The sequence below is a fragment of the Tachypleus tridentatus genome, chromosome 9 (genome assembly GCF_004210375.1).
Source record: "Tachypleus tridentatus isolate NWPU-2018 chromosome 9, ASM421037v1, whole genome shotgun sequence".
Taxonomy (NCBI): Eukaryota; Metazoa; Arthropoda; class Merostomata; order Xiphosura; family Limulidae; genus Tachypleus; species Tachypleus tridentatus.
The window spans coordinates 117,611,153-117,638,987 of NC_134833.1; the positions used below are offsets into that span (position 1 = coordinate 117,611,153).

General features: G+C 32.8%; 1 long non-coding RNA gene across 1 annotated transcript in view; it reads right to left on the reverse strand.

The window, feature by feature from the left end:
• LOC143226168 (uncharacterized) overlaps nt 1-24,315 on the reverse strand; it is a 30,404-nt gene extending 6,089 nt beyond the window's left edge. The window contains exons 1-4 of the long non-coding RNA XR_013014409.1: nt 24,049-24,315; nt 15,398-15,647; nt 13,074-13,106; nt 10,473-10,568 (exon numbers count right to left, since the gene is read on the reverse strand). This is a non-coding gene — a long non-coding RNA (uncharacterized LOC143226168). The remainder of the gene's footprint in view (nt 1-10,472; nt 10,569-13,073; nt 13,107-15,397; nt 15,648-24,048) is intronic.
• Nucleotides 24,316-27,835: the final 3,520 nt, after the last annotated feature.

The window sequence follows — 27,835 nt, forward strand, 5'->3', positions numbered from 1 at the left end:
CGCGCCAAACATACTCGCCCTTTCAGCCGTAGGGGCGTTATAATATGATGGTCAATTCCACTATTCGTTGGTAAAAGTGTAGTTCAAGAGTTGGCGGTGGGTGATGATGACTAGCTGCCTTCCCTCTCGTCTTACACTGCTAAATTAGGGATGGCTAGCACAGATAGTCCTCGAGTAGCTTTGTGCAAAATTCCAAAAACAAACAGACACAAGAAAAAAGACGTATAAATTACACAAATCCAATATCTAATGGCATAATTTTACTAGCTTCAATTTACTTGTAGTTTAGCTATTAGTTCCTTGGAAATTTTCATAAGGCATTCAAAGACTATTGAAGCTAATTAAAGAAAAACTTTTAAATAATAATTTATCAGTGTAAACATGTAGACAAAATCTCACAATGTGTATATATTGACATTTCATCAAATCCGACCGTGTATGAGAGGTATTAAACTTCACGATTACATAACTTAATTAGCTGTTTCATAATATATTATTATGCAGAAGTTTAAATTCATTCTACTGTGTAAAATGTTCATCAAGTTATTTATTCATTTATTTTATGGTACACCTATTTTATAATTCAGGTAGAATAATCAGTATTTATTAACTTAAAACGTGACACAAAGAAGCCAATCACCAGAGCAAGCCAGAAAAAGGGTGTTGTGCATTAGGGAAAACGTACTGTACAGGCAATCTCAGTCTAACGTGGTGCACTTCTTAGAAAAACCATCATATGTAAAATTTTACATTCAGTGTAACTTAGCACATTAGAATAGAGCATCTTCATTTAACATAGTACATTTACTGAATATGTTACAAACATATTTCTTATCATACAGTAAGAAACCATTTAACCTGGTGGCATCCACCTGAGCATGATATTTCTATCATTAACCCTTTTCACGCTAGTGTTGGTGCTTTGTGATGCATTAATACTATTGTTTCAGATGTTCCGACACTGAGCCCAGAATATGATAATGAGCATTGTCAACACATCCGGTTTCAATCCCGATAATCATTTAATATTATCAAATAAGATTATTTCTTTGAGATATGTATATAAAGGGTATTTTTACACCTTTTATTTAAAATGTTTTGCTTTGTTGTTCTATACTTATTATCACTTATATCTGTATTCCGTAGCTTACTATCATATAGTCATTTTAATGAAGGTGTCCATCACCAAATCTCAGCATCATATGACCTTTATCGTGAAATTACACTCAACCATAACTCATCACAACACAGCAACAATCATGAAATAGTATATTATACCTGACATCTACTCTTAGATTACACTACCATAGTTTGCTTGTGAAACTGTGCTCCTTTATGAAAATTAAATGTGGAATACCAAATATGATCAATTTGACTAAAATTAAAACTTAACTTGTGTCTATCTACAGAGTCTAACTCTTTGGGAGAAAAATACCCAAATAAAATCAATATGCATTTAATTTACAATTCAATTATCAAATTTTAAAACATTAAACATTCAACCAATGAGATAACCCAAGAAACAGCACCTGATGCACACCCTACACTCCCTCATAAAGAGGAAACACTCAGTATCAATTAATAACTTCACTAAAACTAAGCATTCAAGTGAATGAACCAATTCCAGCACATGACATGCCTCCAGTATGTCAACGTACTACCTTTGCTACAAGGAACATCATGCTGGTACAAAAGATACAATCAACACCACAAAGGTCCTATAATGATGCTGCAAGATCACAACAGTCAGCATGTCTCAATCACAGAAATGTCATGTTAACATACCCATAAACAATTCAATACAAATGTGATTATTACTGCAACATGTAAAAATACTATTCTGTCCATGACAGTCTTTTTAACATACATCTGTAACATTGAACAGCATTATCTCAATCTACGAGCTTGGTGCAGACTACCTACGAGAGATCATACACAGAAACAAAAATTATATCTCAATTTAATCTTTTTGCATTTTCATACATAAACATCCAAGTAGGTGTTAGCTATAAACAATATAAACTATTTAAGGTTGACATAACTATACCAGAAGCTATCACAAATATTAACCAGAAGAAATATAACAATAGTGTCCAAGATAAAGACAGAATATCAAACCAAGTGTTCAAGAATGCACCACCTTAACTATTTCCAAAACATTTTTAGTCTCTGCACAATATTTCTGCAACCGAACAATATGGAAATCAACGATCTTACTACTTAAAAAAAAGCCCCAACTCCCAAGACCAAAACAACTTTCTCTCTCTAAGCCTTACTACTTGCATAAGCATCATCTGGAAAGAATTATCATAACATGACTAATGTGACTACAAGAGGTGGACAATATAATCAATGAAATACAAAATGTATGAAAAATGCAGAGAAACAGGAGATCACCTGATAAGACTTGGAGAAACCACATTTCCAACTGTAATCACGCAACAATTCCAGCATCCTTAGATGTAAATGAAACATTTGACACAACTCAATTAAGTACAACCTATGCACTTACAACATACCAAAGGTATACTTAATTAATTTCAAGTTTCCTTTCAGACTGCATTGCTAAAGTTTCCACCAACAACCTACTATCTCAGCCGTCCAAATCTGATGCAGTATTAAGCCTATTAATTTACACAGTATTTATCAGTGACTATGTGAGCCTCTCCTGTTGCTACTTCATGCATCACAATATGTTATTAAGTGGTAGAGAGTACATCTTGTAACTCCTCATGTGCAGCTAACAGAGTATAAGATTCAATAAATAGGATCACAGCAAGTTGCAGATTGACCTTAATACATCCAAAACATGCTTATTTCACTGAAACCCCAAACATTTTCCACAATTCATGAAAGACAAACTTAATATATGACACACCCATCATCTTCAAAAATCATTCTAGATCACTTTCAACTTCAATGAATTAATGACAAAATAATAATTAGAATAGTGAATCTCAGAAAAATAGCATGTAGCATACATATACACAAACCAATCATAAGAACTTTTCATGGAGTATCGCTCCATGATACTCTGTAACATGCATACCTATGAGTACTGTTACTTCAAAACAGCATGACTACTTTCTCTTCATCTATGATGTTACACTCCAGCATCTCATGTTGAGAACTCAATCTCTCAAAGATTAAGTAATTGCTGCTAATTTTTACAAAGAAAATCTAAAATGTGACACTTACCCACCATACAATTTCTAGAATTGTTCCCATCCTCTTCACAGGAAAAGTATTTCTATTCATACATTTTATTCAGTAACTAATACATAATCATATGTATGCCAAACACACAATAATATACTATTATGGGTCACTCTGTAGCACTAATCTATTGCTTTCCAGTTTTTTAAAAACTCTTCAGCAACAGCTTCAAAACTAAAATCTCTCAAATACTGGCCAGGTGGAAAATTTGTCATCTGATTGGTAAAAGTGACTTTTCTCAGAGCACAATTACTTCCCATACAACTAAAATAAAGGTAATGGATCTAAAGATCCCTACTACCCTGAATAATGACAGTGAGTAATTACATAACTACAAAATACCTATAAATGGCATAAAAGTAAGAACAAGCAAGATCAAGTTATATTTCTCTACTTCTACATTTACTAAATGTTAGATGAATTATATCCTAAAGTGAAATTTTACTTTAACTACAAACATTTAATTCTTTAATGAATCACTCACTACATAATATCATAACAATGGTGTACTGAGCAAGTATATAACTACAGTGTTGCAAATCCAGTGATGGTGGAAACACTCATGAAGACTGGCAAAAATAGAATTAACTGCATTTGACCAACATACTGCAAAAAGAAGTGTGAACATTATTGACATTCAGATCATCAGCAATAAGTTCAAAATGACAATAGTGGTTTATTAAATTCTATATTTGCATAAAGTAATTTTAAACTTTACATCTATACATGTATGGGTGTGTGTAAACACATATCAAGCTCAATAACACAAAATAATAAAGTGGAAAAGTATGAGACTTACAGATGCCAAATTACTTACTTACTTGTGGAAGAATTATTTTGTAATTAGATATTAAAACTTAGTTATTGTTTTACTAAAAAAACATGTAATGTTATCATGGTTTATCATTATAAAAACCATACTATCACAGGCTACTAGTGACAAAAGTTTTATGCTTAGTATTGTGATTGTACAACATGACTAATATTACGACCATCGTATCAATGTTGTACAACAAAGCTATCACAGTACAAAATTGTCGTTCAACGATCACCATAATATAATCATAGTTTAGCAGAACACAGCTAGGGGTTTAAAAGTTAAGATCATATTTTACCACACTATAACTTTGTTATCTAATGAAGATATACATCATGAAATCTTAGCATCATATGATCTTTGTCATGAAATTATTTGTCACAACTCATCACAACACACCAACAATGATGAGATAGTATATTATAGCTTACAACTGCAATGAAATTACACTACCATAGTTTTTGCTTGTGAAACTGTGCTCGTACTATTACAATATAAATGTAAGATACAAAATGTGGTCAATTTGACTAAAATTAAAACTTAACATTAACTATATGCCAGTCTATCTACATAAAGTCTAACAGTTCTTCCTAAGGTATCGAATATTTTCACACTCTTGTGTGATTTTCTGATTATCAATATGTTACCAATTAATTAAAAAAATGTGTTTTAAAGTAGGCATAATAAAACAATACCACTGAAACCTATATGAATTAAGCTATGACTATTAGGCTTACCTGCAGTGAAGAATAAAAATGTACATGGAAGGATAAGTTCTTCATCACAAAACCATACATTTAAATGAGGGCCATATCTAATTTGTATTTATCACAATTTACTTTTCAATATTTTAAAATGATCCAAACAATCTAGCAAGCAAATGACTCTAGAAAATAATGAAGTGTAATCAATTACTGTTGATAATGTAAGTATAACTAAATCTACACTACAACCTATTAAAAACTGTTTGCATAAAAGTGTACTTTGAACCAACTATTTTAATAACTTGTAAGCTTACATTACTCTAACCAGATTTTAAAAGAAATTTGTATAGCAAGGTCTACAAACTGGCTCAATCAACCATTACACTTCCCTGAGCTTGTTTTCTTTCTCTCACAGGCTAAAGAAAGTGGGTTATGTAAATGACTGTAGAAGAGCATTCTGTTACGGGGGCTTAAATAAGACATTGTACTAACAATATTAAATTCATATCCATAAAGAACACAATCAAAACATACAAGTTTAGAAACTAACTGTAATTGTGAGCACAAAAATCTATACAGGCTTCTAATGAGAGTTCAAAATATGAGGAGTGTGTACACACCATGATGGCTGCTGAGAGACCTATAGGCATCACCATCAACACAGAGCAAGAAAGGGGGGTTATGCTATTGTATATATCTCTGTGGCTTCATGTCAGAGCAAACATTAATAAGCTTATGCATCTCAGAACGGCTGGTATGGGTATTAACACTTACGGTAAAGGAGAGAACAACGTTTCAACCTTCCTAGGCCATCTTCAATCAGAAGGTGAGCAAGTTAATGGTGTGAAGTGCATCATGGTCGTTTACTGGCCTGGCAAGTTCATTCTTTGTATTCTGAAAAAAGATGGGGACATAATGAGCCTTATGTGACACAAAAGTCATTATTTTAAGGAATATAAAAAATATATCAAGTGAAACACCATGTCAAAGCTAAAAAAAACATTGTTACAATATAAAATTTAAGCTAGATGTCATAAAGTATGTAAAGGAACATGATAATAGGGCAGCTGAAAGTGTTTTGAGGCCCACCACCAACTGGAAAAAAATTCTTCCTTGACGTGAGCAAGAAGAACAATTACAGTTAGCTCAAGGCTGCAAATGCAATTCAGATATAAGAAAGCGAAATGGCCAGAACTTGAAAAATTGTACCCTTGTATAACAGAACAGATGAGTCAAAGCATTGTACCTTCAACAAAAATGATAATTTTTCAAAGGAAAAAAAGATAGCTAAGAAAAAGAATTATGATGTTTTAATGTTATACACCTTGGTCTTACATATTCATGAAATGTAAAAACCTAGTAATACAAACAAAAACAAAATAGCACAAAGGATGCCAGAAGGGCTTGAGAATAAAATTTTAGAATCCCATGCATATATAATCAACACAAGAAAATCAACAAATTTTGGGCTATCTCAAATTGCTAATATGGATGAGGCACTAGGAGTATAATTATAAAAACAAGTGAGCATGAGAAAATCCATTACATAGTAAGTAGTATTATCATGCTGTGCCAACAGTTTAAAACTTCCACCAAAACTGATATTTAAAAGAAAGACCTTGCCATAAGAGAAGTTGCCAAGTGGTATTCTTCTTCATCTCCATCCCAATGGATGGATGGATGATGGAATGTAGTTGTGGCTAGACAAAGTGTGGGCTAAATGTCAAAGTGGGTTATTGAAAGCCTCAGCCTTGCTTGTATGGGATTCTTTTAGAGCACATAAGACTGATGCAATTAAGAAAAAAATTGCCCAAATGAAGACCCAACAGGCTGTTATACGTGGTGGACCTATAAGCCAATTACAACCACTGGATGTATCTATCAATTTGTCCTTCAAATGCTTCATGTGCAACGAGTTCAAAAAATGGATGCAGATGGTCAGCTGCAAAGTGACTCCTACCAAAAGAAGGAAGGGACCAAGCATTCCAATTGGATGACAGTGGGTGAAAAGCTCATGGGACAGAGTGAAGACTAAAATTGTAATAAAGGCATTTAAGAAATGTGACAAAAGCAATTTTCTTTATGGTAGTGAAGATGATATCCTGTTTGAGGAAAGTGATGACTCAGATGAGTGAGCCTTCATATCTTGATTTCATTGGCAGTGAATGCAGTGATGCACAAGATTTTGAAGGTTTTTATAATGAATTAATAATGTTTTTGCATTGAATGTATGGAACAGCCTTAATTTATTTCCTTTTTAACACTGTTTTTTAAAGACTTTGGATGGGTTTATGGCAAGTAAGCAGTTATTTTGTTTCCTGAATGTTTCAAAGTACCAAACCTTTTTTTCTTCCCAAAGTTGTGAAACTGTGATAAAAGGTATTTAAAAATGTGATGTCAGCATTTTTTGCTCACATAAAAGAATTGCCTTAATGGCACCAAAGATAATATTGTTTAAGTACATGTGAGAGTGAACTTTCAGAACTTGTTTTCAGTGAAATCTGTGATGAAAAAGAAGAATTTGAAATTTTTCATAATGAATGAACAATGTTTTCATGTATATGTGTGAAACAACCATATTTTATTATATTGTGTACATTACTTTTGAAGTATTATAAAAATAATAAAAGATTATGCTTATGTTAAACAAATAAATAAATGATAACTTTGAAAAATATTTTTACCTGAACGTAGTCTTGAAAATAGGGATTCTTATGCACTGAAAAATACATTAATATTCAAACAGATCTCAGTAACTGTGTCTAATAAACATAGTTTATTTACATATTTACATATGTTTCTGTTATCTTATAAAGGACATAACAAAGTAATAACATTTGCAAGAGGGAGCATGTTTTTCTTGTCCAACCCCTGTACACAAATGGTAAGAGGAAATTTTTAACAAGAAATAAGCTGTAGGTAAACTAATGTGTATATCCCAGGTAACAGTGAACTCCCAAAGTTAAATGGCAAAATGTTTTTAGTGACATATAAAGTGATAAACAATCTCTTTTGGAAGAAATGAGTGCATTAACTGATCTCAATTTTGTATTTTCATCTAACTCATAAAACCTTTAGACCAAGTTCATGGTTCCTTAATTGATTTAATACTGAATAAGAAAATATATTGACAAAACAGTTTCTTATTTCATTTTCATTTTTATGCAATCATAATATGATATAATTAATAAAGAATATATGTTCAACAAAATGTTTTATTGTGATGTCCAAATAAGAAAGTTCTGAATTAATAATTATTTGTTCTCTTTTATTATTATTATTATTATTTTAAAATGTCAATAAACACAAACAAATGGTATGTAGAAAATGTTCATAGATACAAAAATAAAATTATTATTGTGTGCTTTTAATACAAAGAACAAGTACAGGTGTAACTGCAGTTAAATGTATCAGAAGAGCTAACAATTGTGAATCTACATGCTATATTATAACATTAAAAAATTAAGAATTATACAACATACAAGCTTACATAAGATAAACAGTTATAACAGTCGAATAAAGATAACTGTTGTCATCACCATTTCACCTAGTCATAACTGTTTATGTAAACTTAATAGCACTCATACATTCCCATTAAAGTCAAGGCAAATATAATTAATGTTTCTATAGGGTTAGGCATGTACCCACTTTCAAAAGAAACACACAAACATTATAAAACAATGTCAAGATAAAGAGAATATACTGTAAAACGTATCTAAAACAAAAAGTGGCTGAGACAAGCCAAGTAAATGGTTGGAATTTTTTTGCACAAGAAGGTTCTGCAGTAAAGGTTGAGGAAAGTTCAAAATATATGATCAGCTTGAAATGGGATCTGGCATTATAGAAAGAGTGAGCAATAATGGGCACAGTTATGGAAGATCCCATACCTCAGGGGCTTACACAAAAGAAAAGGTTTGAATTATAAATTAAACAAAATCACTGGTAGGAAACTGTAGCGAAATAAATATTGATTGTAAATGTTAGATATTGATGAAAACAAAATGGTTAATCTAGCTATTGATTAACCTGGAAGAATAATCACAAGTATACTGAAATTAACAGACACTTTTTAAGCCTAATCGAATAGTGCAGGACAAAGGATACCGCTAAGCTCTAAAATAAAAAGCTTAACCTAAAAAAGTTGTACAGTACTGGGAGAAGTTAGTGTTGACCCAATCTAACACAATTTATGTCATATAATACAAATGACTACAGATAATATTAAAAATAAATTATTCAAAACCTCATAATGTCTTATATCACTAAAATTGGGGGACTGTATGTGAAACACAAGTGAGTCTCAAAACTAAAAATGAGGCCTGATAAAAGTCAGCTCATTGATTGATCAATCAACTAACGAAGTTGAAGCCAAACATTTTCTCATAACGTATCGCTACTGGAAGACTGTATAAATGTGCTGATAGTACACATTACCTCTGGAGTAACAACATAGTATTTATAATGCAAAATGAATAACGAAACACAACTATGTTGGCAGAAGTAAATAAAAATGTTTAGTAACGTAAGAAGATCTGTAACGAGGTAAAAATATAAAATAATTCCATTTTGGAATAGCTCAATAAGTTAGAAATTTCACTATAGTATAATAAATAATAACTTTGTTGAGCGAAATTGACAGAAAGATGTATAAAAATTTAACACCTGAAGACAGTAGAAAATAACATTACATCACACGTTTTGTCAAACCACGAATAATAGTTCAGAATCAAACAAACATGCATCAAAAAGTTTGTCGCACTGTTGTTGGTAGCGGGTTATACATGATAATTTACATGCAACACACATTGGAATAAGTTAATTACAGATGGGTAAGAACTTTGGGGCTTGATGCATGTGTAAAACAATTTTGCATTGAGAGAGTAGTACCGAACAAGAATAGTCATTTATGTGAGTGGAAGTTACCTATCAGTATCAGAAAACATTTAAAGATAGAATAAGAATTCATTGATTCATTGAAAATTTATTGCCTAATCAAATTCATTCTTTCCTTGTGATTCTTCATCGTATTATGTGATGATTTGAGGCTATTGTTTTGATTTAAATAGTAGAAATAAACAAAGTTCTACACAAAAAACAAGTATACTTTTTCTGTAGCCTTTTCCCAATAACTGAAAATTTTAAGTGAATATAAAGTAAGTTGAACTTACTATTTACACCTCATAAAATTAATTATGGATGAAGATTAAAATCTTATACTAAATGACTCAAAAGAAAGAAGGTCCAGTTTGAAAATATTCAGATGGTGACAAAATAGGTATAAAGTGTAAAATGGAAGATTCTGAAACTTCAAGATCAAAATCTACATTTTCAAATAATGTTCTTCTTCCTTGAAAGTATCACTGCGAAGAAAAAAATCAAATAAAGCAAAAATATTGCTAGTTTTCTTAAGTATCACATGCACTAAGCTGGCTATTTACAGTTTAATAGAAAACAATGTTTGAGCATTTCAACATGTACAGGCATATATATATACTTAAATAGTGAAATTGTTGGAACAAGAAAATATACAAAAACGGCTGTCAAACAAAATAAACAATTTTCTTATACATGATGTGAATATAAAAAATTAATAACAATAGAAATATATATATATGTAAAAGAATACAACAACCTTCTTTGATAACAGATGTTGGAACAATACTTTTGGTTGTGGTTCTCAGTAATGCCTATCCATATAAACAGTTATCACAAAATGAAGTATTCACCTCTGTTACCTCTATTAAATATCAATGAGTATTCCACATTACCAAATGATTCAACACCATTGAAAAGTCTCACTGCAGCTGTTTCTACACTTAAAACTCTTGCACCTGAGGATGTAAAAAATGAAGAATGTTTACATGTTATTTCATGATTTAAGTTCTAAAATAAAATGCCATTTACATAACAAATTGAGTAAAAGTTCACTATGATCATTTCAAACTGAAATTGGTGAATAAATATCAAGTAAATGTAAAAATAAAGTGAGTTTAACAATTTATATGCACAGAGTGGATACATTGAGATGAAACAAAGAAAAGAGAGTGACATAATTGTTTCACTTTGAAGCAAAACATTTAAATGAAAAATAAATAACATAAAAGTAAATGCATAACACTATATTCTTACTGCTTCATTAACTTCATGCCTGTCCCCCACCAGTACAGTGGTATGTCTATGGAAAACAATGCTAATATCAGGTGTTTGATTCCCTTAATTGCTAAGCAGATAGCCCAATGTGGCTTTTCTTTAGAAAACACATACATACTTCTTGCCACGCTCCTCTGTATGTGCAGCAACTGCTTACAGAAATCACCAGGAATAATTTCATTCTAGACACTTTTTTTTGTGCATTTTGAATTTTGTACAAAGCTATGTGACAGAAATGTGTCCAGATGTATAGTATCAAAAACACTCAATAAATGTCATGACCTGTGCAATTGTGCTTTACATATTAACAAAGAAAACCAAAGTCTTAATCAATAAATATACATAAGAGATAATGAAAAATGAAATATATAGTAATAGTACCTTAAAAACAACTAGCAGTGTATTTAAAAACAATTAAAGAAAGTGTGAAATTTGTACTGCATATCTTAGCAATAAATTTAACCTATATCAGCTGAGGTTTTGCTGTTGGAACTTCATCAGGCCTAATATTACAAGATCAAGTTGAAGAGTAAAAGTCATTTCTTTATGTAACTTTATTGTCAAACTATGTTTACTCATCTCTGTCATTATAAACACAATATAGTTACTAAACTGTGAAATTGACAAGTCTATGTTTTATTGTTAAAATGATACCCTGTGTATGTATGTCTGTGCATTAGCATACATCAATCAGAACTGGCTGGTACAGTTACCATAACGTTTTGTATTATAACCCAGGAACTTCCTGACTGAATACATGGGCTATTTTGTTTAAGAATTTTGCCTTAAAAGGAAGATAAAAACAACTCGAAACAGAACACTTTTTTTTAAAAGACTTGAAGTTTTTACCATCCATATGGCTTGTTCAATCAATATATCTTTTGCATTGTAACTTCATACTATTTGTTGATGTACATGGGTTACTTTGTTTTAAGATTTTTACTTCACAAGAGGAATACAAAATCGAAAATAGAGCACATTTTAAAAATAAACTTTTGGCTTTGGTTGAACGACATTACTACTTCATCAGTTAACTCTCTCAATATAAGTTCAGTCCATATAGCCAACCACGTGACCTCTTTGCACTTGTTTAAAGTCTTTTTAAGTTTAATACTTCTAATATTTAAAAAGTGTATATTTTCACACAACTTAGCAATCAGTTTTTCACACAAAAAATTATATTTTTAGTGAAGTATTTTATTAAAAGTAAAATAAAACTTTGTCGATGAAAACATTAAGTTTTTTTAATAGTTCATTTGCAGAGTAGTTTTTGTTTCGAAATTAAAAATACTTTTCCTCATCACAAAAATCGTAACTTTATTTTGTGTAAAATCTCCTCAGTATATTTCAAACATTTTTTTCACCTAATTCAATGTTTTATCTCATATTTTCTCTACCCCATCTCAACCTAAAAAGATTCAATTTTACATTTTAGTTACTTTTATAATTATACACCATGAACAAACATGAGAAACAAGAAATAAAATATTTATCAATTTTCTTTTTATTTCTCTCAACTATCAAAGAAAGCTAAATATATATTTTATACCACTCATAGTATTGCATTTAATAAATTTTATTTAACTACAAAATGTCCCAAACAATATGTGCTAATGATGTACACAGTAGGCATATTCCCTTACCTGTCAAATGTTTCTGGTTTTCTAACCATGCAGCAACAGTCATTACAACTTCATCAAAACTGATCATTAACTTCCTATCAGAACAATGATTGTACTCTGAGGTGAAACTGACATTTAACCATTCATAAGATGATATAAAATATGTTATTTGAAAGATGAAAAGTACGAGTGCATGTACTTTACAAAATATTCCATGATTAATTTACGTTTTAAATCTAATATCAGAAAGTGTACTTGTTAACTGTAATAAAAGTTGATCTGAAATATTGTTAAACTTTCTCTAATTTATATAACTAACTAACTAACCATTCTACAAATACTGAGAACATAGATGATCTCTATTTCATCCATAACATGGCTAATTGTCATTCCTCAAACCTGAAGTGTTGACAAATATTAAGTTACAGTATTATTAGTTAAGTCTGAATAACAGAGTCAGATGGTTAATGGAATTTGATAACTGATAAATTGTGCATAGCATTCAACTAGCTGACTATTCACATGAGATTTCAATAATTGAAATAAGAACAAAAAAACACTTACTAATTTTTACCAAACTGAATAGCCCTCAATTCACTGAAAACAAAGAAAAATTAAACATTTTAATAACTTAGAAAAACAAAACAAAAACGTAAAACCAGATACTTATCAAGCATTTTATTAAACTCTTTTAAATTTATTGCCTCTAGAATATCTGAAAGCAACTCATTTTGAAGGCCAACAACTGTTTTAGACAAATAAAGTTGTCTGAGCTGAACATGACTCATGCACTGCCACAGTTTACTTGTATCCTTTGTTCCACTATTCTCAATGTTAAATATAAAAAAGGGTGATGCATTAATATCATCAATTTTCTTTAAAATCTTAAACACTTCAATCAGATACCCTCTAACACTTCTTTTTTCAAAACAGAACACTTTGAAAGATTTAAGCCTCTCCTCATATGGTAACCCTTCCATCCTAGGCACCGTTCTAGTAACTCTTTTCTAAACTCTTTCCAACAATTCAATGTCTTTCCTAAGAAGCCCAAGATATAACACAGTATTCCAAATGTGACATAACCAGTGACCTGTACAATGAAATTATAACCTCCTTGAATTTTTATCGAATATTTTGAGGATACAACCTAAAATCCTATTTGTAACAGCACATTGCTTGGATGGCTTTAGAGACTGATTGACTGTTATGCCAAATCCATTCTTTCACGACACTGTTAAGGTTATTGCCATCCAAACTATAATTCAACTTGTGATAATTCACATGCAGTACAATTACTAAAGTGTTGAAATGTCAAGTATAAGTAAACTGAGGATGAGATCATTATAATCCAAATACAGTTATTTTAGTATGGAATCACTGAGTGTTAGTATAAGTGAGATGAAGAATAAAATCTTTATAATTCAAGTATGGTTCATTATAGTGTAGAATCATCAAGTGTTAGAGTACAGGAAAACTAACAACTTCAATTCCAATACAGTTATTACAGTATCAAATCTTCAAGTAATCCACGATGACAAGAAAACCCACATGTTGAGAAAATTTTTTATTTAAAATGACTGTATGGGTAGAAAGCACTAGTAGAGGAGCAAACAATGTCAGGTTCACAAAAGAAAGAAAGGGCTACTGACTGGTAGCTGACCACTGTTTTCAAACATGTGGTCATCTACTGGTCAGTAACCGTTCTTTCTTTGTGTACCTGACAATGACCAACAAGGTTGAAACATTGTTCACACCTCTACTAGTGCTTCTCTCATACCAGCCATTTTAAATAGTACCTTAGAAAATATATCATGATTAATTCATGTTTTAAATCTCATATCACAAAGTGTACTTGTTAACAGTAATAAAAGTAGATCTAAAACATTATTACACTTTCTATAAGTTCTATAACCAACTAAAGTGGTTATAAAGTGGATAAATAGATTATCTCTATTTCATATGTAACTTGGCAAACTGTCTCTCCTTAAACATGAAGTGCTGACAAATATTAAGTCTAAATAGCAGAGCCAGATGGTTAATGGAATTTGACAACTGATTAATTGTGCATAGCATTCAACTAGCAGATTATTCTCACGAGATTTCAGGGCCTGTCATGGCCTAGTACATTAAGGCGTGCGCTTCGTAATCTGAGGGTCGCGGGTTCACGCCGATTCGCGCCAAACATGCTCGCCCTCCCAGCAGTGGGGGCGTTATAATGTTACGGTCAATCCCACTTTTCATTGGTAAAAGAGTAGCCCAAGAGTTGGCGGTGGGTGGTGATGACTAGCTGCCTTCCCTCTAGTCTTAAACTGCTAAATTAGGGACGGCTAGCACAGATAGCCCTCGAATAGCTTTGTGCGAAATTCCAAAACAAACAAACAAACTCACGAGATTTCAATTAATTCTAATATCAATAATGATAATAATAAAAAATTACCCATTCTCATTAAACTGAATAGCTCTGAATTTACTAAAAACAAAGATAAATTAAACATTTCAATAACTTAGAAAGTTGAAATAACTGAAACAGTAATATGCAGAAACATTGTTTTTATAAGTTGATTATTTGGGGACATTAATCAAATTAGTTGTAATTTTGACAAATCAATTATTTCATGAGACTGTAGTAAGTGTTACAGACCATGAAAGATTATACTTATCAATTGAGTTAATCACCCAGCTCTATAATGTAATGTAAACACTGTCATTTTGCAAACCCAAAATTTTACTTTTTTTGATACAAATACAAATAAAAAAATACATGTTGGAGAATATGTATTATTACTGAAAACAATTTTATATATTAATACAAGTGTAGCAGACTTCCTGAAATAAAATGTGTGCTCCTAGAAAAACAGATTTTACATTATCAAAGCTATTATCCTCACCTGCAGCCTTTAACCATTCTTCCATTTCTGCCCTAGTTTGAGTCAAGCCTTCAAACTTAAACATGAAAATACCACAAGAGAGCTGAACTAGTAGAAATGTTTAACATGAGCTGCAAAGATGGTTTTGAAAGAACCCCAGAGTCAAAATAAGCTTTTGCATATGTTACTCTGAGAATGCAAAAGTAGGAGATAGTTTTCTTTGCATGTTCTGTATATGATGTTCTTTGAGTGTCAAAGGCTTGAGAACCTCCTAGAGGTGGATATAAAATGATTAATCCTATTTACTCAAATTTCAGATACATATTCAATTTCATAAAACTTATTCTAACTGAAATATCCATACTTCAAGAGATGCTCATCATTAAGTCTACTTTTTTTTTCTTTTCTGTTACCAGTAAGTGTAATGAAAATTATATTCAAGGTGTGAAAAATATAATGGTCTAACTTATCCAAACAGCAACATGATTGAACTGTAAGTTGACATTTAAATTTAGAATCCGTGTATGGTATACATATAATTACATAATTACAGGGAATTTCATACTTCAATTCAGTCAAATTTTAATTTTTAATAAGTCATGCAAGAAGAAAATCTACTCTTTTGTTAAATTTGAAAGACTCTTACATCCATTACCTTGTCACAGCAGCATTCAGACCAGTTATGTTGGAAATTTTGTGTGCAATACTACAGTGCTTATGACTAAATACAATACTGTGTGACAGTGCAAATACTTTGTGAGGTGGTAGGTAATAAACATTTGTTGAAACGTTGGAATCAAATGCATAATTTCAAAATTGATATACACACTTTCATTTCCCAACAAAATAATTTTCAAAAAATAACAAATCAGGTCTTCTGTAAGAGGAAACATTTGTCATTCTCACAACTCCTTCATATATTCACTTAAATTCTCCTAAATGTACTTGCCACATTTTATCTTTATTTTAACAGACTGCACATTGCAAAAGCAAATTCCTTCTTCTTGAGCAGATCATTGAAAAGCCTTAAGCCTTTCACATCACACTAGAGAACTGTTCAAGAAGTATGAAGGATAAAATGCCTCCTTCAGACAAATTTGCTGGCACAATAACATCAACTCCTAGTAGAAAGAGAAATATAAATTTTAACTAACATCTCAGATTCCTCTTCAAAACTGTACCTCAAAATATGAATATTGAAATGAGATTTCAAATCCAATGAAACACCTCATTAATTTTATTTAACCTTTTCAAAACAAGTTGGCAGAAAATAAGTAATACTGCTACATAATTAATGCATAATATACTAAAGCCAACAGGCATTGATCTAGCATTGGATAAATAATGGGTTTGCTAATCAATTAGTTGTCAAGCTCATCACTCAATAATTTTTTTTTTGTGAGACTCATATTCTTATTTTCATATTGTTTGCAGATTTTTAAGAGACCTTTTCTAACCACCATTTATTTAGTATCATAGTTAAGTTAGTTTTTTAATCATAAACTTTTAATGTGATACGCAAAGTAATAAGATGAAAAAAAGGTTAATACCTCTCTGTGAATTTCTCTTAATATATTTTCACAAAACACCTCTACTAGAACTAAATTAACTATTTATCTATTAGAAACTATTACTTTTACATTTTCTCTAAAAACTAAACTAGCAAAGATTCTTGTGATGGATTATGATACTTGATATTTAATTCAGTGCAAACAGATTCACCCAGGTTTTAGGAAAACAATGTCAACACAACATTTACTATTATGTATTCAAATTATGATGATGATACCTAAATTACTTGCAACAGTTAAAATTATCCATAATGTGGAAATCAAAGTACTATAAGAAATATTGTGATCATGATAATTACAAAGAAACTTCTTATTTCTTATATATATTAATAAATACAGCAACTGTACATTTCTGATCAAAGTAACTAGAATTTAAAAATTAAAAATTTACTTCGTTAGATAAAATTTAGCAGAAATATTTTTTTTTCACTCAAAGGAATGTATCATAACATATATTATTTAAAAACATGTAAGGTAACCTGAAATTTTCTTTATCCTAATCTTTCTATACTCCTGTTGGGTGATTTTGTGCTATTTGCTAGTTAAACATTGTTCAAAGAGCAGTAAAACAAAATAAAACAAACTTTTACAAGCTACATGCTATTTAAGATAAATAGTTGTAACTTTATGTTGCGATCTGTAGCAAATTTAGAAAGAAAAAGTAATTTAGATTTCTCATATTTTCTGTGATGATTACAAGGTTAGTCAAACAGACTAAACCCATGTAGCATAAGGAAAGAGAAACTAACTGATAAATAGTTTTACTTTAAAAAAAAGAGCATTTTACAATGATATAGGATGTTCTACAAAATATGCAAATGAAATTTAAAAAGTGTAATATGATAAAAGTATTTTTATTCTTAACATGAAACTCTTCTTGCACTCAGATTAGTTTAAGTCTGAGTTGAAACTAAGTAATGAAAATTCAGTGACAAACCTTTAGTAAAAATATTCAGTAAAAATTCTTTTCTTTTTGTACAACATACTACTAATGGTTACTCAGACTTTACACAACTTCATTAAGATACGCAAAGTAAATTCAAATTTATAAGAACAAATATTTTTCCAACAAGCACATTGTCCAGCAGACTGATCCTGTGCACTTTATCCATACCACATCCTTAACTTCTGAAGGTTCAATCAAATGGTTGATAGTTTAAGTTTCCCCTTGCTATCAATTTGATGTGGATACTAACAACAGCATTCTCTTCTCTTAAATTAACTAACTGCATGAAAATTATTTTGTGTATTAAATGAGAATAGATGTGTATATATATATATATTATTTTTATGTATAAATCTCCTGTGCCAAGTTTTCTCATAAAACATACTCAAATGTCAATGTCATGTTTAATCACTGTAACAGTAAATATTTCAAAAAAGTTGAAATATTTTTTTTATTTTGGTAGAAACTGTCATACTTAGATCAATAATGCCTAGATGGAGAAAGACTACAGTATTTATAGTCACTCCAGTGCTGAAAAAGTAGCTTACTTTTAAAAATTAATATTTAATTAGCAAAAGCTGTCAGAATGTAAGAAACCAAACTATCTAACAGTTGTGTTCATCATGGAAATATTATGAAAATTACGGAAAAATGTTTGTAATATACATGACTTATAATTTATTATTACATTAAATGAGCAACTATTTTGGCCCAGTATTTCAAATTATACTGCCTGCAAAACTGCCAGATGATGCAAGTCTAGTTGGCAAGCCAACATGCTTATTTCATCAGCATTCAATCAAACAAACTGACCAACAGTCTTTCTCGCTGTTGTTTCCTTATAGTTAAGATGTATGTGCCATACAGCACAAATGTGTATCACATGACACAACTGTTACTCTGGCAAGAGAAAAAAATCTTTACAATTATAATAAGTACTGTGTTAAAATATTGAAATAAGTGCTGCCACTTGTAGTTAGGAATAACTCAATGAATAAACACATATCAACAGGTTATGGGCCCAGGAATGCTCTAATAGTGCTTAAACAGATGAAACTGTTTTAAAATTATTAGTACAAGTAATCCAGTAGATACTGAGGATTACTGTAGAACAATATTTGTTGGATGGCACAGGATTTACATGGATATTTTATCACAAGTGCTGGGTGATTCGTTTCCTTTGTCTTGAAGCTATTGTGAAATACCAAGATAAACTGGAAGTAAAATATTGATTGACATTCTATTTTCTCAAGTCATATAAAGGGAGAAATAGATCTAAATCAAAGAAGGGAATATTACATTTGTGGTTGAAATAGTTTGACAATGGAAGATAAAATATCAATTGATAAGTTGGGAGAAAATAATTGGGCCACATGGAAATTTCAAATGGAACATTTATTGAGAGGAAGAGGCCTATGGGACCATGTGACTGAAACAGAGGTATTGACAGAGACAGCCAATGATCAAACAAGGGCAGATTTCAACAGGAAAAGGGAAAGAACATTTTCAACAATTCTTCCGAATATTCAAGGTGCACAACTCTATCTTGTCACCTCATGCATAACTCCTAAGGAAGCATGGAATGTACTGCATGCTCACTTTGATAGCAACACACTAGCCAATAAACTGTACTGTTGGAAACTGTAAACTAGAAATTACATTTAAAGTCAGTAATTCAAAACATGTCACAATGCAGAGTGTCCTTCATATAACAAAATTAGCTAGCAATCTTTTTTTCAGTAGAAGCTGCTACTGAAAAAGGAAATATTGTGCAGTTTGGAGTTAATTGCTGTTACATCCAAGGTAAATCAGGACAACTCCATGGCATGGGTACAAGAAAGGATGATGGGCTATACCAACTGGACTGTAAAACCAGTGTTATTGAGAATGTCTCAGTAGCCTCAAACAGCAGCATGAATGGCTTGGATAAATGGCATCAACGACTAGGGCATGTCAGTGTTTTACAGTTACAGAAGCTTATCACAAGTGGAAATGTAAGTGGAATCAAATTCCAGAAGTCTGATGAAGCCAGTTTCTGTGAGAGATGCACTGAAGGTAAAATGCACAGGAAGCCATTTAAGTCAGTGGGAGAAATCAGATCAAAGGGAAGACTGCAACTGGTACACAGTGATGTCTGTGGTCCTATGCAAACTCCATCTATTGGAGGTAGCAAATACTTTGTTACATTTATTGATGATTACTCAAGATGCTGCAGTGTATTTCTTGAAACAGAAGTCAGAAGTCTTTGAAAAATTCAAGGAATTTGAGAAGTTGTACTCAAATGAATCTGGAGAGCGCATAAAAACCCTGCACACACATAATGGCGGAGAATATACCTCAAATGAGTTCCAGCAATATTTGAAGTCAAGAGGCATTCATCATGAGATGTCAGTAGCATATTGTCCAGAACAAAATGGTGTTGCTGAGAGAAGGAACAGAACTCTTGTGGAATCAGCAAGAAGCATGCCATCACATGCTAAGTTACCAAGAAAGTACTGGGCGGAAGCTGTAATTACTGCAGCGTATGTGGGTAACAGAGTATCCACATCGGCAATAAAAGATGGTAGTACGCCATATGAGAGATGGTATGGGAAGAAACCAGATGCAGAACACATGAAAGTGTTCGGATGTCTTGCATATGCACATGTTCCAGATGCGTCAAGACAGAAATTAGACATGAAGTCTATGAAGGTACGTTGCACCAAGGGATATCAACTGTATGATGAAAAATCCAGGAATATTTTCATACGGCGAGATGTTATCTTTAATGAAACAGTATTTGGTTAAGAGTCTGTGACAAATGTGTATGTCTCATCAAGTGAACAGATAGTGGACCAAAAACAGAAGTTAAAGCTAAAGATAAAGCTGAACGACCAGCAAGAAACAGGAAACCCCCCATCCGCTATGGATATGATGAGTATGTTGATATGGCAGCAGCAAATGAATCAGTTTGTCACGCTGCAAACTTATGCAGTATGTTAAAGCCAAGAACATTAAATGAAGCAATGTCAAGTGACAATGCAAAGGAGTAGAAGTCAGCCACAGATCTGGAATCTTTACATGAAAATGACACGTTGGATCTGGTGGAATTACCAATTGGAAGAAAACCTATAGGTTGTAAGAGGGTATTCACAGTTAAGTATGGAAATACTGAAAATGTAGAGAGGTTCAAGAGTAAGCTGGTGGCCAAAGGTTACTCGCAGAATTATGGTCTGGATTACGAGAAACCTTCTCCCCAGTGATGCGCTATGCATCAATTCGCTCCTAATTATATTTTCTGTGCAGAACAACTTGAAAATTCATCAAATGGATGTCATAACTGCATTTCTGAATGGAAATCTGGATCAAGAGGTATACATGGAACAACCGGAAGGCTACACTGTTCCAGGGAAGGAAAATCTTGTGTGTAAACTGAAAAATCACTGTATGGATTAAAACGATCACCACGCTGTTGGAACAAATCATTTCATGAACAGATGAGGGAACTGGAATTTGTTCAGAGTTCAGCAGATCCATGTGTTTACATACGGAAGGGTGAAAATCTAGCAATAGTTGCAGTATATGTGGATGATATTATTTTGGTTGCTGATAGTGATGATGAAATAATCACTATAAAGGAAGCACTGAAGGAAAAATTTCTTTTGAAAGACCTTAGAAAGCTCCATTATATCCTTGGACTCTGTATTGTTCAGGATGAAAATAATGGTTGTGTATGGTTAAATCAAATATAGTATACCCAAACTATGCTGGTGAAATTTGGAATGACTGAGTGTAAGGCAGTTGCAACTCCATCAGATATAAACGTGAAACTGCAAAGGATGATAGTGTTAGCACTCAGGTTGACCGCAGTTTGTACCAGTCGTTGGTAGGCAGCCTTCTGTATGCTGCAATTGGAACAAGACCAGATATTGCATATGCAGTGGGAGCAATATCGAAATATTGTGCTCAGCCCAACATATTACATTTGACAGCAGCAAAGAGAATCCTACGTTACTTGAAAGGAACAGTTAATCTTACTCTTAAGTTTGAAAAGGTACCAGGAGACGTCATTACTGGTTACACAGATGCAGATTTTGCTGAAGACCTGGATGGTAGGAAGTCCACATCAGGAAATATCTTCATTCAAGCAGGAGCAACTGTAAGATGGATCAGCAAAAAAGCAATCCACGGTGGCCCTGTCCACCTCAGAGGCAGAATATATAGCCTTGAGTCTTGCAGCACAGGAAACAGTATGGTTGAGAAGACAACTGCAAGAAATAGGTCCCGAAGTTGATGACCCTGTTTGTCTGGCACCAATGGATAAATGAACCAGATAAAGTGACGATTATAATAACAGATTGGAAGTAATTGTAAAACATTTAGAATAACTGTAAGATTATTGACAGTAATTGTAAGTTTGTGTAAAACTTAAAATTGAGTGGGAGTGTTAAGAATATTGAGATAACTGCTGCCATCTGTAGTTAGGAAAAACTCAATGAATAAACACATATCAACATACTGTGTTTAAAATCTTGCAATATAAATGTATCATGAGTGTATTAATTTTCAACAGTAGTAATCTGAACAACTTCCTTCTCTAATAAAAACAGTAAATACTTTCTAATTTTTACCAGTCAAAGTGTAACACTAACCACCAATTCGGCAGTAAGCATTAATTTCAAATCTGTTACCTGAATTTTATTTTTTGTTGAGAAGTTACTCTTACACATAAAGATAAATGCTTGTGGTTAGCTTCTTTGTAACCATTTGGACCACCAACTTATTTGTCATCAATTGTTGTAAGAAATTACATAAAACGCTCATCTTGTTTAATGCAATAAAACGAAACTGCCCTTTAAATAAATTAGTTTGGTGACAAAACAAATAATGTTTATATATAAATATATAAAAGGAAATCCATAAAACATATATTACTGTTAATCCAAACAGTAATCATATGAAAACACTGATACAAAAAATAATTTATTCACTTACTGATGGTGTGGAGAAATCATATGATACTCCCAATTACAAAAACAGAAAAGCTAAATAAAGTAATACAAACAATTAAAATACCTCAAAGAGTTTAAGCATGTGGCAGAAAATTAAACAAATAAAATAAAAACAAATTATAAATTTAAAAATAACACTTAGAAAATTCCAAACCAGAAAGCAAACAAAAAGATATTAATTCATGATCTTCAAATTGATTAGCTCTTCACAAATAAATGTAAAATTTAACAGTTCATACAGTAACTAGTTGTCTGCATTTTTACTTTATCTCAGTAATTTTTAACAACTATGTTTTCTTAAATCATCTGTTTCTAGAATTATTTAAATAAGAAACCCTTATGTGATTACCAAATGACAAGCATGAAGTAGTAAAAACAATATTTTGACTAAACATCAGATAAGAATATTATCCACATTATCTATTTTCAAAGTAGATCATCTTAGTATTTTTCCTTCATGATGAATTTATTACACCATCCTTCTTAAATGGCAAATTATAGTAGTACAGCTGTTTTTTATAATCCCAGAAATTTCATCTCTAACTAAAGTTGATGGCTAAAGGAACTGAGTTTTAAATTCAAAAGATCTGGCCACTTCTATCTTTTGGGTTAACTGGATTTTGTCATTTAGACATCTATATTATAGTCACTTGATTAAAGATGTGTTATATGTACATAATAGAAGTAATAGAAAAGAACTAATAATGAATGCACCTGTTACCAACATAACTTGTTTTATTGGTGGTATATTAAAGACAACATGTTGCCTACAGTGAAACAATATATGAAGAATACATTTTTTTTTACTTCCACCTAAAGAAAAATGGTGTTTACAGAATTTTTAACACAAGAAAAAAGTTTTCATGAACCACAAAGTATTCTCTTCCTTAACATCACACCACTTAAAGCTATACACCTGTTTTCTAAGACTGAGGTAGAGCAACTTTCTCATTTAAACTTGTGATAGCTGTCAGGTACACTCCTAACAGATGTTAGAATTCAGGTTTAACCCTATCAGCCCTTACCCAAGGCAGCCAAATTGTCCCTTGGCCTGAGTCCACAACAAAATTAATAAAATCACATATGTGTCAGAGAAACAGAGATCACATGAAAACTATCACACAAACACATAAAATTTGAGGAGATAATCTGTAATAGGTTTACCTTTAATACAGTACCAATACTGGACCTTGTTCTGCCAGTCTTCCCAGCATGTTGAACTGAATTTGATGCGGAGATATTTTTGGAGAGGGAGCACCAAACTCAACTCTTGACCACTTTGAAAGGAATGTCCTCCAAGGTGGTTTATTTTATATCTGAGATGTTTTTCACTACACATAACACACATGATTTTGAGACATGCATTCATTGTTACCATCAAACTGTAAATCAGTCTCTGATGCAGAAAAGAATATTACTTCATCCTGCATCTAAAACATCTGCATCACCCATACCATCAGCTGATGGTTTGAGGCCTGTCATCATCACTTTCAGATTCTTCTTTTAAATTTTCTTCATCTTTAACTGATCCCAGGTCATCCTCAGGATACGTTCAGTCGAATTCCTGTGCATCTTCATCTGATTCATTAAATTTTTGCAACACCTCAACAGTTGTTAACATCCTAGGCTGTTGTCTTTTCTTACTCAAAGTGGTTGGTTACAGAAAGCTATGCTTCATGGTGAAAAACTAGCAAATATTTTTACAAAAACAACGAAATTGTAAGTTAGCAAGGGAGCAGACAGGGCAGTCACAACAGCCAGCTCCATAGAATAGAGTTAAGATGAATGGTAGGACTCAAGTGGTATGGATGTTGAAGAAAACACTCAGATTTACAAAGTATTGGTGAGGATGAAGGAAGGACCTCTTCCAGGTGTTCAACCATTGCACCTGCACATCTTAGAGAAGGAGCTGACAAGAAGGACCATTCAACTCCTGTTTGGAAATGGCAATAAGAAACCAGGGTATAAATACGATTCCATAATAGGGAAAATGACAGCAGTAAAACCCACGTGGAGCATGTACAATATCATTGGACTAACAGGACAATGGTTGCTTCAGGAAAGACACTAAAGTGGCCAGGAATCCCGAGGAGGAAAGAAAAACCACGTGTAATAAAAGACATGACAAACAGTGGTTCCGAGAAAAACGAGACTCATAATCACACTTGGAGAACACTGGGTCTCGCAAAATGAAAGACAGAACCATGTTGAACAGAAGCTACCCAAGACAACAAGGTACAGTAATAATGTACCTCAAACTCAACTATCATAAAAGCAAGGCCATAGGAATGACCTATATATACTAAATCGGAAGATGAGATCACAAGAATATAGCATTGTTTCCCATAAATAACCTAAAGAGAAGTGAAGCACATGTGTAGGGCCATACGAGAAAGTTAACATAGAAAAAAGTCACCCAGTATTGTGCAATACATAATTAATCCACAAACCCACAAACCATTTACAAATTTGTATGAACGTTAAAGTTAACAATTTCTCATAAGATTAGCCTTTTGTGTGTGAATGAAACGTTCATCTGTGCAAACTTAACTCAAAGGAGCAATATAATTTATAAAAGCGATTTTTGTATATTTAACAAGACATTTAAAGTACACGTAGGTCCGGCATGGCCAGGTGTGTTAAGGCGTTCGACTCGTGATCTGAGGGTCTCGGGTTCGAATCCCCGTCGCATTAAACATGCTCGCCCTTTCAGACGTGGGGACGTTATATTTGACGGTCAATCCCACTTTCGTTGGTAAAATAGAAGCTCAAGAGTTAGTGGTGGGTGGTGATGACTAGCTGCTTTCCCTATAGTCTTACACGTCTGACTGATAACCCTCTTATAGCTTTGCGCGAAATTTTTCAAATACAAAAAATGTTTCTATATATATATATATATATATATCTCCCCCGCTAGTACAGCGGTAAGTCTACGGATTTACATCGCTAAAATCAGGGGTTCGATTCCCTTCGGTGGGCTTAGCAGATAGCCCGATGTGGCTTTGCTATAAGAAAAACACAAAAACACATTCTCTCTTTCTTTATACACACATATATATATATATATATATATAGCTTCTAAGGTTTGAACCTCTTTTCTTAATAAGAACTAAAATTTCGCTATTAAATGATATTCATTCATATTTTGATTTATTTACTCAGTAAGTGCTCACAGTGGGTTAGGGTTTGTTATCACAGTGATAGTTATTTATTAGCAAATAATTATAAAGAGCCACAGTTTCAAATTAGTTTCTTGCATTTGAAGTTAATATTTTTAAAATATATTTCACACCTAAAATATCTGTCGAAGAAGATTTTATCTCACACAATTACTTCTGGATGCCCAGGACTTCAAGACTGACCCGAGATTCCACAGTTCTGCTGTCATGACTCTTCAGGAGGCCAGTGAGGCATACATGGTGGGTATCTACGAAGACACTAACCTGTGTACCATTCGCACAAAGAGGGTGACCATCATGCCGAAAGACATCCAACTAGCCCGTAGAATTCAATGGGAACGAGCCTAAATGGAGAAAGAGGCACTGTATCTGTAAATCCTTACTGTCACTATTCATTGTTTTTTTTAAAAGTTCGCGCAAAGCTACACGAGGGCTATCTGCGCTAGCCATCCCTAATTTAGCAGTGTAAAGCTAAAGAGAAGGTAGCTAGTCATCACCACCCATCGCCAACATTTGGGCTATTCTTTTACCAACGAATAATGGATAGACTGTGCGTTATAACGCCTTCACGGCTGAAAGAGCGAGCATGTTTGGTGCGACAGAGATTCGAACCCGCCACCCTTAGATTACCAGTCGAGTGCCATAACCACTTCGTCATACTGGGCGTCGCTGTTCGTTCCTTCGGTTACACCAAATGTAAGCCTACATCCGAAGGTGCAAAAAGAGACTGTAATGGTTTGATAATTTTTAAAGAAAAATGTGGCAGTTAATGATTGGGTAAAAATTATAATTATTTACGGCAGTTAGATGCAGAAAGAATATATTAATCAAGGTTTCAATGAGAAAATCAAAAACGAATATTAGGCCTAGGCAGCTGTTACCTCTGTGGTGCAAAACCTTGACTTTTATTTGCCACAGGGCCTGGCATGGCCTAGCGCGTTAAGGCGTGCGCTTCGTAATCTGAGGGTCGCGGGTTCGCGCCCGAGTCGCGCCAAAACATGCTCGCCCTCCCAGCCGTGGGGGCGTTATAATGTGACGGTCAATCCCACTATTCGTTGGTAAAAGAGTAGCCCAAGAGTTGGCGGTGGGTGGTGATGACTAGGTGCCTTCCCTCTAGTCTTACACTGCTAAATTAGGGACGGCTAGCACAGATAGCCCTCGAGTTGCTTTGTGCGAAATTCCAAAAGCAAACAAACAATATTTGCCACAATTCCAATAATAACACGTATCTCAGTTTTCTACACGAAACTAAATCTGCTGTTGTCGTAGATCCTCAATCCAGTCTAAAGGTGACGCACGTAATATGATTGGGTCACGGTAATCAATACTTTTATTGACTCTTTTTTTCTAACTGTTTCTCCTCTCAGATGAGATATTCTTTTGTTATATTTATTTTTCTGGTTTTGGTAATGTTAGTTACTTCACCGAGGAGAATGTTTTGGTTCTGAAGAATTAATTTAGCATTAGGTTATCGATAAATGATACATACAAACATATGCATAGACAGCAGATAAACGATATAATTTAAGTGTCTGTACTATGTAAGTAACAGGTTGTCAAATTTTATGTTCCGGCATGGCCTGGCGCTTAGGGCTATCGACTCGTAATCTGAAGGTAGTGGATTCAAATCCCAGTCACATTAAAAATGCTTGCTCATTCAGGCGTGGAGGTGTTATAAAGTGACAGTCAATTCCATTATTCTTTGGTAAAAGAGTAGTCCAAGAGTTGGCAGTGGGTGGTGATGACTAGGTGGCTTCCCTATAGTTTTACAC